Source organism: Oxyura jamaicensis, chromosome 21 (genome assembly GCF_011077185.1).
Source record: "Oxyura jamaicensis isolate SHBP4307 breed ruddy duck chromosome 21, BPBGC_Ojam_1.0, whole genome shotgun sequence".
Taxonomy (NCBI): Eukaryota; Metazoa; Chordata; class Aves; order Anseriformes; family Anatidae; genus Oxyura; species Oxyura jamaicensis.
Genome location: NC_048913.1, coordinates 7,873,822 through 7,888,679, shown reverse-complemented (window position 1 = coordinate 7,888,679; position 14,858 = coordinate 7,873,822). Strand labels below are relative to the sequence as shown.

The window sequence follows — 14,858 nt, the reverse complement described above, 5'->3', positions numbered from 1 at the left end:
CCCACACCGGTTTCTGTGTTCTTAAGACGTCACGGAACAGAAACGGTTCTAGAAAAAAGAGCTGTTCTGATGTCTGCAGCGGAGGGGACTAACGCCACGGAGGGGAAAAAATGTGATTATTACTTTGAACTTCAATGAACATAACAGCCTCTCCTGCAGGACGATGATGAGATAGCTGGTAGTGGTAAAAACTTGCCAAAGCCGGTCATTCAGCGTGTGTTTGGGTAACTTTTAAAATGGAGCAGGTAAACGCAAGGCAAAATAATGTGAAATTAAAGCAGTCTGAGGGGGAGCCAGACTGCACCCGTAATAAAACTAAGGCCTTGCAGTAATTTTTAATAGAGGCTGCATGGTGAAACGTTAACTTCTTTTGCTTGAGCTCTGCTCTGCACCCTTAATGTTTCTTTTTCCCCTTGGCTGACGGCCCTGTTCCTGTGCCTGTCGTGAAGTAAATGGCCTTGCTGTGCATGTTTCCAGATCTCAGCACATCTCAAATTCCCGTCGCTGCTTGGAGGCTCCTAAAGAGTGCTCAGATTTTTCCTTTCAGGAGCGCCTGCCTCCCTGGATGGCCTGAAGGGCTTTGCTGGCTTCTTTCTTCCACTCGTGGGTTTTTCGGTTCTGGAGGCGTAAGGCAGGGGCACGCTGTGTTTGAGCAGGAGGGGGCTTTCCTCAGGTGCGGCTTCCTTGTCTGTCGTCGTTCGTGTTTGCCCTTCCCAAGGAGAAACAAAGCTTGACTGCACCGGTCTCTTCAACAAAGAACAGAAGTCCTAAAGGGTTTTTCTTCGCAGAGCTGTTTTCTGTGCAGTATCTAGGACTTTTTGGCTAGCGAGATGGGAGAGAAACAGCCTCCCATCACGGATTGAAGTGAGATGGCAGCCTCGAGGATTTGCACTTGTAGTGGCAGCTGGCGGTTATGTTGTCCACCCGAAGGAGCGGCAGCTGCCCCGGCCCCTGAGCCAGGCGGCGCTGGAGGCGGCGAGGAGCTTCCCCTGCTGCCGCAGGGCTCCGGGTGCAGGAGGCTGCTCCAGCCAAGCCATAAACAGTGCGTGATGCCCACCCAGTGGAGTCCGTGCTTCTCTTGGAAACCAGCCTTCTCTGTTCCTCTCTGCACAGATCCTTACCTGTCCTCGCAAAAGTGTTGTTGTTGTTGTTGGTTTTTGTCCTGATAGTTTTTAAATGTGATGTAGTCCTGGTGGTGCAGGCTTCTCTTTGGATGCGTTCTGTTGCAGCTGACTAAAAGGCCTCCTGTTGGTTCATCTGGACATGCTAAGAAGCATCTCTGAGCACGTTTGGTGCAAGGCAGCTAAATGTAAGCGTGCATTTAAACAGCAAAAAGCCTTTTTATGTAGACAGGGCCGAGTACTTCAGGCTATAGCAAGTTTGATTAAATGAATCAGGGTTCAAGGTCCGCAGATCCTGCTGGGGATTTCCAGCCGGGTTTCCCCTTAAAGAGAGCTGTTGGCTGTGACTGGGGTGTGGGCAAAGATTGTGGTGCGAGATGGAAGAAAGCCGGCGTCAGAAAAAAGAAGAGATGACTGATGAAATAGCTGACCTTGCTAAATACTTTATCTTGGCAATACGCTCTTAAAATTTGGAGGAAAACCTCACAGGATGTATATACAATCACTTCTGATTCTATTTAAAATGTGAAGAGAGATCACACAATATTTCACTGAGCTGGAGAAGCCTCTCCGACAAACGGACCCAGTGCTGGGTGCCTAAGGATCCTTGTACCAAGGCATCAGGTAGCGGGCGTGTTGTAGAAGCACTCAGGTAGAAATAATTAAGTAAATCTTGAAATAGTGTTGTTGTGTTGTTTTTTTTTTCCCTACAAATGATTCCTACTCTGGGGTATCTATTTTCAATTAATCCATTCAGTGACTACGTGTGAAAAGTTGTGAATAGCTTAGCTCAGCTTGGACATCTGTAAGCTTTAATTAGCTGAAATGGTCTCTGAAGAGGATTGTTCCGCTGTATCGGGATGCTCTTCCCTTGTACAAAATGCACTTCTTCCTTTTGCCTAGGAAAAACTCAGTTTTCTCTGCAGAATCTTAGAATTTGCTACACTCTGGTCTGCTGATACTTAGAAGTTATTTTTGGAAACGGGATTAACCAAAGTGCTTTAGATTAAATGGAAGATTTACCTAGCCTCAAGGTAGATTTTTTTCCCCTCCTGATCACGTGTTGCTAATGATCAGGCGATGAATTTGGACTGGGAAGCGTGGGGCTGTGGATGCGGCTCTGCCCATCCTCTGTGCCCCCTGCAGAGAGGCGCAGCTGACGTTAACCGGGCGGTGCTGAGCCAAGGGCAAGGGCAGCAAAACTGCTGGCAGCTTTGGTACCCAGCTGCCGCAGGTGGTGGTGGTGGCTCTTGTGTGTGTGTGTTAGAAGAAATGTTTTGATTTTTGGAGAAAATCCCCTTACTCTGGGTGTTGCAAATGTCTGGAGGACGTCGTTCAAATGGGTGCAAAGCTTCCGGACGCTCCTGAATGCTGCTTCTGGTACAGTGTTTAAGGAATGTATTTCGGAAGTGTCTGGGGGAATTAAAAGTTAATTTGCTGGTAGCAGGCAGCATAAATGCACTTGAAATGCATGAAGTGAGCTTTTCCTCGCCTGAAAAAGAAGGGCTCTGCTTGTCCGTGCAGGTACGGGCTGACCTCGGGTGTGCTTGGCTCCTGCAGCGGAGTGGTGGGAGCAGAAGCGGTTATTGCAGCTCTCCTGCCATCGAACAACATAATTTGCTGGGAAAAGTCTTAGTGCATTGAAATCTCGTTACTTGCTGCGAGCATGGGGAAGGACGGAGGGTGACATGACGGGAGGAACAGGGAGGGAGGGATACCTTTCATCTTAAAGCATTATGGAAGATTATGGAAGGAGAGCTCTTTATACGGATAGGGGTGTGAGAACTGGAAGCCTCACACAGCGCTTTGGGCGTCCATGGAAAATTCTTTCAAGGTAAATCTGCTTAAAAATCTACATTTCTCTGTATTTTTGCGTTGTGACTTGGGGATGCTTTAATTGTTCCTGAATTAAAGAGGCTTTAATATTTCCCCCAAAATCAGATTGAACCCGCAGCCTTAGCGCTGGGTCAAATAGCCACGTGTGCAGCCGCTGAGGTTCCTTGCTACGAGGCCAGTGCCTGAACACGCTTCCCCTGCTGGCACGCACTGAGCTGCGGTGCCGGGTGCAGGCACGCTGCCCGCTGGTGCCGCAGCTCCTGGCCTGAAACCTGGTCCCTGCCTCAAGGGAGCTTTCCAGCTAATGGAGACTTGGGCCCGGCATCTGAGATAATACGCCGTATCTCGCAGGAGTTTAGAACAGAGTGCAGCCAATTTCACAAGCTGCCGCTAAATTATTCTTTCAAAGCTGTGCCAGATAACTCCTCGCACCGGAGGAGCACACGCTGGAGCCTCCTGAGCAAGGAGTTTTAGAATAGCTGGTGGAGACCTGCAGGGACATCCTCCGGTCCCAGCGCCGCTTCCTTCTGCGAGGACCTCCGTGTGAAATCACCTGCGCGGTGAGAGGGAGGCAGCTGGGTAGCAGCCAGCATTGGGGGTGGTTTTGGACAGTCCTGTCCCGTGCTCCCCCCTTGTGATGCTGCGGGCACTGCCAAGTTCCCCGTGGCTGTGGTGGAGACGAGCTGCTTGTTAGCAGGGCAGGGGCCGTGCGCGCTGGAGCAGTGTCTGGGCAGGAGTCTCGTGTGGAGGATGGCTGAATGACAGTGACCTCCTGCGTTACCTCTGCAGGGATGAGAGCGCGAGGACTTGAGCCTTCTGTTGCCAAGAGCGCTATGTTAACCTCGCTAACTGCGTTACCTCAGTGCAGGTGGCGAGGCTGGGCTAAATCGCCTTGTCAACTGTAAGCTTGGGGCTCTTTGAAGTCTTTTTTTCTTTTTTTCCTCCCCTGCCTGTGCACCCCACAAGAGCTGGTGGAGAAACTGCTGGATGTAGGACCAGGACTTCGTGTCGGGCTGGCGGCGGGTCCCCAGCCAGCGACGTGGTGGAGGTGCAGGACGTGCGCTGCGAGAGCCACGTGGAACAGAAGAGCCAGGAACTTCAGTCGCTTGTGCAGTAAATCTTGCTACCCTGAGCTTCCCTGTCGTCAGCAGAAGCTGATGTTTTACTTGAGCGTGGCGTTGTTTGTGTTTTGTTTCCTGTTTCGTTGTAATAACGAGAAGGGCTGCGTTAAGTGGTCTTGTTCTGGAGCGTTTCCAGAGGTGAGTGGCAGGCAGCCTGCAGGCTGTGTTTGTGTCAGGGCCGCAGAAATCAGTGCTTGGGTGACAGAAACGTCAGAGCTGGGCCTCATTTCTGAGAATAGCAGGGGTGTAATAGCTGCATAAAATCTTCTCATTAGAAGAAGCAGCTGAGCTATTCTGACTTGTGAACTGCCACTAAAACGCTAATTACTTCAGCATGAGGATGTCTGGAAGAGCCTCTTGATCAGAAATCTTGAAGGCTTCTCCTGTTTGGGCACTAACACGTCCCAGGAAGTAGATTCAGAGTAGCTAATCCATAACCTGCCGACCCTGCAGCACTGGTAGGAAATGGCTTTCGTCGTGAGAATGCAGATGTGTGGAGCATCGTGCAGCGCAGGAGGTGAGGTGGTAGGTAGGAATGGGCACAGGACAAAGTTCGTGGTTACACAAAGGCACGCTGCTCACGTCAGCCACCGCTGCCAGCCCCGTCCCACAAACACCACGCTTACAGGAAGCCCCAGCAGGATGAACAGGGCTCAGAGGTGGATTTTTCCACCCCAGACACACTGTCCAGGTCAAAAATAAGTGACTTACCTCAGCACTTGGGTTGCAGTTGAAAAAGACGGAGATGAAGTAACAAAATCAAGTTGCCCTTAGAAACGCACGTGTGTTGGGGAACGTAATTGATGGGGTTCTTGTTGTGTTTGCACTGACCGGGTGCATCGGCTGGCAGCTCCCCTGGTAACTCCCTCCTGACGCCTTGCAGGCTGAACGAAATGCATCAGGGCGAGCTGAGGTCTGTGGATGATTTACGTGCTGGTGAGCTGTCTCCACTTCTTTTTAATTTAGAGATGCAAAACCGAGCCTGAAAGTAATGAGCTCCAGATAATTAGGTGCTTGTCTGCAGGTGTAACTCTTGCAGCTGCCTGCAGCTGGTGCTCTTAATATTGCCCATTTTTATTTGAAAGCATCGTGGAGTGAATGAGATCCTGGAAACACAGCTAATTTGCAACAAAGGTTTTTTTTTTTTTTTTTTTCTGTAACCTTACCCCCAGCCTCACTCGAGCGTTCCTGTTGGGCTTGGCTGTGAGACGCTTCCCGCGTGGACCGAGGGCTGAAAGGAATGGTGGTGCTATGCAGCCAAGTGCTGTGGTACACGGCGGTGTTGCCTGGGCTGCGTCGTAGATTGACGAAAGGCTTGATGTAATTCATCATCATTAACGATTAGCCAGACGGGAAGCAGGATCTCAGAGTCCTGCCTTGGCAATAAAAGGGTTGCGAAGGCATTGCTAGCGCAAAAAACGCAGCGCGACGTATTGCGAGCGGCAGGGAGGTGAGTGAGGGGCACGGTGCGGTGTGGGCGTGCGTAGAAGAACGAACTCGGGAAGGCAGATTTTGTGGAATGGGTATTTTAAAGAGCCTGTAAGTTGGAGGACGCGGAGGTGTGCCCGGGTATAAGTAGGCCGCGTGCTCCAACGGGGCCGCTGCGGTGCGGGCAGCACGGCTGGGCTGCAGGAAGCGCTGCCTGTGGGCCTCGCCTGCCGGCCTCGCGTGCGGTCGGTCCGTGGGCAGCGCGTGTCAGCGGGGCAGCGCGCGGCGTTAACCCGAGGAAGCAGGGGTCAGTCCGGATAGCTGGAGGAGCGGTGGCAACGCCAGGAGAAGGAGAGGGAGATGGCGCCTCTCAGGAGGCCGGTGAAGTCATGTTTTCTTTTCAGGCTGTAATTTTCAGAGGAGCCTTGGGAAGCTCGTCTCCCGGCGGCCGTCGCGGTTCCTGGGGACCTGTGTGCCCCTTTCCTTCTGAACCCCCTCGCTGCTGCCCTGTTGTGCTCGGTTCAGTGTGAGCCCAGATCAGCTAACGTGGCAGGCAGAAGGGAGAGGACGTGTTTGGGATTACTGGAGAGCAAGAACTGAGATTAACGATACGTAGTTAAGCAAAAAGCTTAAGGTGAATTTCAAGAAAAGTTCTGCTAAAAGGGAGAGTACTCACTGAGCGTAATCTGGGGTAAGGAACGGCGGCCTGGTTGCTTGCAGCGCTTGGTTCTGGACACATCTCTGGGGAGATGATGCTTTGAAGAGGGACGGAGGAGCCTTATCGCTTCCCGGTATCCGATAGCGCGGCCGGGGATCGAGGAGAGCCCTGCAGGCAGTCATTTCAGAGGAGGCAACTGCAGCTCGTAAGGGACCGGTGAGACGGTGCCACGCAGGAACAGTATTCCTGTAAGTACGCTTCTGTTACCAAAGGCAAAGCCGTGCTTATTTAAGGCATTTATTGCAAGCATAAAATAGTTCGTAAATGAAAACTTAAAGAGATGCTGGTATTACTGTTTAATACAGAAAATAACATGATGGATTAAAAAGGTAGTTTACACAAACACTTCATTGATCCACTTAAAATTTATGTGTTTGACAAATGGCAATTCAGCTGGGAACATTGACTCCGCATGTTGCAGTAAGGATCTTTATACTAGGCCATAAAATGTTGAAACAAGCTTAATAATGGCTTTTGCCTTAAAATCCTTCTGGCTATAAGTAAGTACAGAAGGCGGCGAATCCTGCTTATGGTTTGCATCTATTTACACGCGTAGGGCGGTAATGATGTTCCGTTACAGAGCTCACTAATTTGAGGCAGCGTCCCCACCATAAACTCTGCTGCTGCCATTTTACAAACATCTTGTAAGGTGTTTTTATTTTTTTAAAGCATTTAACTAGTCAGTAATATGTCCGTAACGCTGGAATTAAGGATTGGTGTAAAGACGACAAGGCTTTGTGAGGAACTCTTCACCTGCAGCTCTTAGCGTTTGACCATATTTCTGGGTGCTCATGCCAGAAAAAAGTTCTTTGTGTTTTTCCCCACTAAAATAACAGTAAACACAAAGCACTGAAGCAGCGATGCTCCGTTCCCTTATGACCTGTGATGCACCCAGCGCTCTGCATCATACTTCATTTTGACATCTAATGCGCGAGACAAGCTGAAGCCGTCTAAGAAAACCAGATGCAACCACTGCCTTAACACACGGACTGCTCGTCTGGGCTTTGGCTGGTAGGCACGGCCCCCCAGAAGGAACGTGCCAGCAAAAAACTCGCAGCCAGCCAAACAAAGCCCACATCACCCCAGAAGCAGATCCGTGCAGGCAGGGGCTGTCGCACGCCCGGCAGCGTGCGTTTCTCAGGGCTGGAAGCGCCACCGGAGGCAAGCAGTGGGAGGGTTACGAGAGGCTGAGCACTCGTCGGTTCTCGCGAAGCCTTTAAACATTCCCCAGGGTAGTTGAACCGTGGCTGGCTTTGATTTTTGTGATGTTAACTGTCTGACGTTTCTTATTAGTAAGGCTGCGTGGCTGTGACGTGCATGAGGTGCTAGGTTTCTGCCAGACAGCTGGAGGGGCGAGGAAGGCAGGGACAGCAGGGGGAAACCAGCGTCGCTCGGGGAATCAGGGGCTTGATCCTGCACACACACGGGACTGAGCTGTGGCTGTGGGCAGCGGTGATCCTGGCGTTGCCAAAGTTTAGAATCGTTTGTGTTGCATCTTGACTGTTCCTTGGGTGAGGTTTGCAGTGTTTGGTCGCAGAGAGGGTGGGTGGCACCGCTGTGATCAGCGTTGTTTGCCCTGTGCTTAACGTGGCACGTCACTTGGTAGGGGCTGTTGTTTACAAAGGCTGTAGTGGCGCTGGGTTTCCTTTCCTTGCTTCTGAAAGGCAGCCTGTCAGGAGAGCTGATTTTGAAGGGAAAATTGATTCATGAAGTACTCGCTAAACAAACGTGTTTGTGCTGGTGCCTGCTGCTGCCTTTGTAACTGCTTTGGTGTAGCAAGCAGTTACTTTGGAGCAGGAAGCAAAGAGAAATGATTTGCAAAATCTTTTAAGTGAGGAGCTTGTGCTGTGAGTCAGTTCTCCTTCCGACAGGGAGCATCGAAGGGTTCCCAGCTCTGCAACCCCAGAACACTGCAGGGCCGCGGGATTCCTGTTTGCAGCGCGCGGTGGGTGAATTTCCCTCCTTAGCTTACGCTCGCTTTCTGAAGACGCCAGCCCGCTTTGATTCTGCGCTGTGTGAGCGTGCTGAGCAGAGCACGGCCGGCTCCTGCTCGTCCCCGGAGCGTGCAGTGCCGGGGCGGAGGGACCCCTGCAGCGGGGCCGTGCCGGCGGGAGGCAGCGCGCCTGGCAGAGGCAGCCCCGAGCCGAGCTCACCGCAGGTAAGGGGGAGCGTGCCCCCCAAAAGGCCCCCCCTGCACTGGGGGGAGGCAGGGGGGCAAGGAGGGGATGCTGAGGGTGTGCCAGCCAGCTGCTGCTCTCCCTTTTCACCCTTTAAGTCAGGCACGGGGTTCCTGAACCCACGGAACGGGGTGCGTGTGCTGCTGGCGTGTTCCCTCCAGCCTTTTAAGTGGGCCTTAAATAGAGAAGGGGCGACAGGAGGGAGCTGCGCCCCTTTACCAGCTCCGTGCCGTCCCAGTATCTCCCTGCGTGAAGGAGTTCCTACAAATTCCTTGTACCAAAATGCTGAAAGAAGTGCCGAGGGCTTGAATTTGGTGTGGTTTCTTGCCCTTCCGTCATCTCACCCGATAGCTTTATCTCGGCTTTTTCAGCCGCTTAACGCGGGGTTTTGGTGCAGGCGGGAACACGCATCGGGGTTGTGTAACCCCGGGGGAGCGGGTGGAAGACTTGAGGATAAAAGTCATTAGTTCTGGAATGTTTCCGTGTGCGTGTTTGCATACGTGCCCTTGGGGCCTTGCAGATACCTTTATTCACGTGAGAAGCTGTGTGCTTCTAACAGGAAGCTGGAAGAGAGGGAAGGGGGTATCAGGGAGTGCTAAGGATAAAATACCTCTTAGCTGCTGAAAGTGAGGTTAGGTGAGAAGCGCCGTTTGAGGGAAAATGAATCTGTTCTGGAGAACAACCAGAATAGTGTTACCCCCCCACCCCCCCCTTTCGGTCCTGGGAAGACCAACGGAGCAGAGAAACTGGCGAAAGCTGTTCTGTGCCGTGGTACCTGTTTTCAGGCTGTTCATTGCCTGGACGTGGAAGCACACAGGATCTTGCGGTATTTCGGTTTTGTGGCGTTATTAGAGCAAGACAACGAGGGGGAGATTGCTGCAAGAAATTCCTGCTGACTCTTGTTGAGGTGCTGTGCGTTTGTCGGTGTCTCCGAGCGCTCCAGCTGACAGCGCTTCTGCCGGGGGTTTTTAATCGCCTTACGGAGAAGCCGCACGTTCTCGCTGTCCTCAGTGTGTGGTTCTGGCTAATTAAAAGACACTGTCCTCCTTTTACGGAGAATTTTGGTTTCAAGAAAAATTCCGCTTTGTTTCCAAATGGCATTGCAATCTTTTGCCTGCCTTCTCCCACTGGATCTTTAATAGCTCCTGAAATTCCCCAGCTTGTAATCACTGCTGCAGCCAGATGGGGACTGGGTGGAACTCCCACTGCATCTGCGCCCGCCTTGGTTAATCTGCCAGAGGTATCTGCCTTGCGTGGATTTTCATAGATGTATTTCATGAGGTAATGAGCCCCATCCGGCAGCGGAGAGAATGCCGTCGGAGCTCACTGCTGCCTGGCGCCCTGCTGGCTCCCCCGGTTTCTGGCGCGATGCTGATGGAGGAGGGAGAGCTGTAGAGGGTGGCTCAGCCCGGCGGAAGCACGAGAAGCAGAGGCTGTAGCTCTGCACTAACCTGTCCAGATGTGGCTGAAGAGGTTCCCCCTTCCCATCCGCCTGCCTTTCAGCGCTCCTGCTCGCCAGCCTCGTCTTTGCTCCCTGCAGTAACGGAAGGATCCGTGACAACGGCGTGAGGTTTGGGTTCAGCTTTGCCGTTCCGCCACCCCCGTCCCACCCTCCTGGTGTGCAGCGGATCGTTTCGGAGATGCGGCTGCACAAATAGTTGAATCGAGCAGCTGAAGAGGGGGACGTGGGTGGCAAGGATCTGGGGGGGGCAGAGGAGGAGGGAAGGCGCAGGATCCTCCTGAATCGGATATAACCGTGCCAGAATAGTAACATGAAAGAGCTGCCTGAATTATTCAACATAGCCCTGTTGTATTTATGCCGTGGTTATTTAAGCTCTGCAGTAAGGAGCCAGGCTGGGTGATACCGTAACGCCTTGATGGGGGCAGCAGGGGGACAGCGTCCACGTGGGCTGTGCAGCATAGCAGCCTGGGGGTCTCTCGGCTGTGGCGAAGGGAGCTGAATTCTCCAGGTAGTGAAAGAAGAAGGGTGTCTCCAGAGCACGATGTCCTGCCTCCGAAGCTGCACGTAGGCGTGGATGTGACTGCTGCTGGATGAGGCTTCACTTCCCACCTGCCTGCTGCGACCCATTCACGTCCCGTGGCAGAGGCTCCCATGCTGTCCCTTTTAACCCACTTCTCTGGGAAGAAGAAAAACAACAACCAAAACCCAGCCTCGTTAGCACAAATCTGCTCATCATCGGCACAGCTCCTCTGGCTCCTCTGGCTTGTTTCTCCTGAAAAGGCTCCAACTGGTACTGAGTGCCCCAGGCTGCAGCCCCGCGAGGGGAGGGAAGGTGGCCCCGGCTGCCCAGGGGCCGAAGTGCAGCTCCGGGGGCTTGCAGGGAAGCTGCAGGGAAGCCGGTCAGGCCTGGCTGTTTGCAGAGTGTCTGGAGGTGCCAGAAGGCAGGTGCTGGAAATGATCGCTTTCTTCACCCATCGTATCTCATGAAGGCTTAGTGGAACTTAAGGCATTTTTGTCTCGTTGGTCTCGTGTCCAGGTCGAGTCCTTCACCAACAGGACTGAGAGGTCTTTTTTCAATCTGTTGAGGATCAGCACCTTCCAGAAGTGATCTTAAATGGCTCCCCAGACTCTGAAAATTCATCTGACTTGCTGACCCCACAGGGCAGCTCTCTTCCTGGGTGCAAAAAGCGAGGTTACTGTGCTCAAAGAAGATTATTTTCCCCTGGCTTATATAAGTTCTAAAATCAGAAAATAAATCCCAGCCTTCTTGAGGATGAAACAGGTTTTCCAAACTTGGGAACGATCCCGTGTGAGGTGGACATTGCTCAGTTGGTTGTCAGAACTGCCTCCAGATGGGAAATCTCAGCTGTGACAGAAGGGCAGCGTTTAAAGCCGTGCCTCTGCCCTTCTCAGAAGGTGGCTCGCAGCTGTGCAGGGTATGGCGACAGCAGGTAGCCGAACAGTTGTGGGTTTCTGTTCTGCACCCCGCAGCGGGACACGTGGACCTTTCAGCAGGAGCTCCGCGGCTCTTCCTCCTTGTCCAGTGTCACAGATGCCCCGGAGCTGCAGGGAGGAGGAGTGGCAGTTCTCTCTCGGGATGGCCGTGGCTCACGGCTTTCACAAAGTCAAAGCGTCGGGGATGTAAGGCCAGGAGACAGACGCTGAATATACTTGATAAAACCTCTTTATTTCATCAAATGGTACCATTTACGCATGAGTTGGCAAGTCTGCAAATTGAAGAGAAGCCTCAGACACTGCAAATAAATTCTTGCACTCATTAAAAAAAAAGAGATGTAGGCTGAGCACTGCCTTGGGAACCAGCGGTGCCAGATTCTTCTCTCCCGTTCTCTCGGTCGGTGCTGGCCGTGGGCGTGCTGCCCTACACCTGCCGGGCTTTAACGGGGACGTTACCTAACGTGCGGCGGGGCTGTGAGGTCAGACGGCCGCCTTTCTGTGCGTAATCCTCTAACGCAGGCTTTTCATCGCGCCTGTCCTTGGAACGTTAAATTAACGTGTAACAAAATCAGGATGTCTTTAAAACCAAACCTTTCAGCCTGCTTGATGAGGGCTGGCCCTCATGCGACGCGATCGGCAGTGCAGTGGAGTGGCGGTAGCCGGTCCCGCGCTGCCTTAGCTCTGGTCTACGAGGAGGAGACTTGGCTGGGACTGCTGCAAACGGCTGAAACTGCGGAGCAGGTCAGCAGGTTGCGTCCGAGCAGTCCGGCCTTCGGCCGTAACATTTCGTGCGTCCTGAGGAGGGGAGCAGGTGGGATTTCGATGCCTCGCTCACCATCGAGCCTCGTCAGCACCGGCAGTGTCGCTGCTGCGGTGCTGCTCCCTGCAGAGGTTTGGGCAGCAGGTTTGCACGGAGCTCACGTTTGTAGCACACGGGGAGGGCTCCTGCGAGACAACCTGGAAGTTAGCTTGAAAATCTAACTAATTTTCGCTTTTTCTCATTTTACCTAAACTCAACAATTGTGGTGGTTTTGTTTTTTCTTCCCCCTTTGAGAAGGAAAGAAGTGGGACACACAAGGGCTGTGACGCTGGGGCATCCCCCGTTACGTTGACGTGTGATTTCTGGTGTGTGTGCAAGAGGTTTGTTCCATCAGGCTGTGTGCGTTTTCCAGGAGACTTGATGTATCAAAGGTAAACAGGAAAAAAGTGAAATCTGACACGGCTTTTACTGGAACACTTGCTGGAGAGTTGAGCGTGGCTTCCTTGTGACAGCGAGTGGCATTGGGTAGACGTCTGCCAGACCCAAGGCCCCACGGTGTTAGCTAGGTGAGGAGGCTTTTCATATACTTGCATCCCCTCATTTGCTTCTTTCCACAATTAAAGTGGATTCTAGCTTTTTTGTTTGTTAAATGGTGGCTTTCCCTTATTTTTTCTCCTGGATTCCCACAACACCTTTCCAGTTTGAGGAAACGGCTGCAATTTGCCTTTACGTAGCATCAGAACTCAAAATCTACTTAAACCCTTTTTAGAAGCAGTTTTGGTGGGTGGACGAGGAAAGGAGTTGCTGGTTGAAGAGAGGCAAACAAGGAAACAATTATAACGCAATTCCAGCGCGGTTAGCAAAACAGGCTGTGCCTTTGTCAGAAAATGCCGTGCTGGTCAGCAGGGTTTGTCTCGCTGAATGTGGAGGGTTGGCGGGTTTGGGTTTTTTTCCCTTACTCTTTCAAAAAAAGACAAGAAAAAAACCACCAACAAAAACCAAACCAAAAAACCAAACCCCAGCCGACCGGAGCGGGGGGGTTCTCTCGACAGGCCCAAGACTTTGTAGAGTGTTCGACGGCTCGCTGGCTGGCGGCAGCTCTGGCTCTGGGTGTCGGTGGCATCGGTCCTGTGGACACCCGTCCCCTCTGGGCAGGGCTGAGGGCTCGTGGCTGCCCGGCTGCCTGTGGGTGCCGGGGCTTTGGCTGCCTGCCTGCGCGCGGAAGGGGCCCCCTGCCGTGACGGACGGTTCCCTGGGTGCGCATCCTGAAACGCGCCCCTTCCTCCACTGTTGCTTTCCTTAACCTGCTGTGTTGCAGAATCCCCCGAGGTCCTGTTCAGCAGCCCCTCGAGGACCGGATCTTCACTCCGACCGTCTCCGCTGTGTACAGCACTGTGAGTATCTGCGCGGGCCCCCTCCGCCTCCTGTCGCTCTGGCCGGCAGCGCGCTCTCCAAACACGAGGGAATTACGTGTATTTAAAAAAATAATCCACATTTTTTCACCTCCTAAAGTCAATGATGGTGGACAAGGGCCAGTAGGAAAACAAAATGCCTTTAGGACTCTGGGGTCCATTCCTTTTCTGTTAAGTGTCTAGTTTCATTTAGCAGATCTAGGGGTGAGGTTGCACTTGAACGAAAATGTTCCTGGAGACGTTTTCTGCCCGTTGGCTCCAGCTTCTCTGCCTCCTGCTTCTTGAACTCTGTCCTGTTGGAGTGTGGTAGCGGCTGCACCTTTCTACGGGTATCTTATCAGAAAAACAATCAAGAAGAGATTTGTTTTTCATGTTAAATGCTCCATTTAAAGTTACACAGAGAAAGGAATGTTTTGATCGTAGACTGCGTATCTGGGATAGGTGCTTCTGGCTCACCGTCCGACGTGATTGTTTATAAAGCTTGATTCTCGAGGAAATTTAGCTTAGAAATGTAGTGATGTTTATTTGTGAGCATATGATACCATTTTCCTTTATTCAGTTCTTTTTTTTCCAAATGGTAATAGCTGGAAGCCCGGTGTTATTTATAAGCTTTGCTAAATCAGCACAGCCATGGGAAAGTAATGTTTTGCTTTTCTGGTGGGATACTGCAAATATTTTTAATGCCAAAACCCACTGTTAAGCTGCTCTTTTAATTATTTGGAAAACAGGAAGAAAAGCTGTAGATGCAAGAAACTCCCCATGTTTGTGCGGTTAACTCAAGCTGCTTACAGACAAACAGAAGCTGCCGCCCAAGGCCTTCTCCTTCCCCTCATTCCCCTCGGTGACCAGCGAGGGGTTCCCGGCTCCGGGTCCTCCGTGAGGGCCTTTTGGCCCTCTCCTCCCCGGGCTGCAGGGACGGGCTCGGTGCTGGCCTCTCGGTGCTCAGCCGTGTCCCGTAGGGCCCGGGGGCGATGGCTGCAGCAGGGGCTCGGGGCGCTCGTGGTCACTGCCAGCAGCGGGTTTCCCTGTGGGTGAGCAGGAGAGGTCGGCTGCGGCTTGCAGGAGGGTTTTGGGATCCAAGGTCTGTGGCCCCTCGGCAGGCTCGAGCTGCCGACTGCTTTTGGTCTTCGCTAGCGCCTCGCGGGCGCTCCGTGCTCGATACCAGCACCAAACCCGCGCGCGTGTGCGTAACGCGTGTCAAACAGCCGAAGGCACGGGCCATAAATGTGCAAGCGCTGGTAATAAATTGCTCCCTATTATCCTTTATATACCCCACACAACACTTAAAAAACACTTTAAAAATACCTGAATCCCATTTTGGGGAAAAAAGATTTATTTTTTCAGCTCTTCCCTCTGCGAAGATATAAT

At 52.3% G+C, this 14,858-nt stretch overlaps 1 protein-coding gene across 10 annotated transcripts in view; it reads left to right on the top strand.

Annotated features, from left to right (window-relative positions):
- Positions 1–14,858, top strand: part of EIF4G3 (eukaryotic translation initiation factor 4 gamma 3) — a 129,788-nt gene that overhangs the window by 22,401 nt on the left and 92,529 nt on the right. For 6 of the 10 annotated variants that reach the window (XM_035344972.1, XM_035344971.1, XM_035344970.1 and 3 more), the window contains exon 2: positions 13,397–13,472. The gene's annotated coding sequence lies outside the window, so the exon portion shown is untranslated. Of the gene's footprint in view, positions 1–8,335; positions 8,383–13,396; positions 13,473–14,858 lie in introns of those variants that run through there. The other 4 variants (XM_035344968.1, XM_035344965.1, XM_035344964.1 and 1 more) reach the window with 1 other exon arrangement.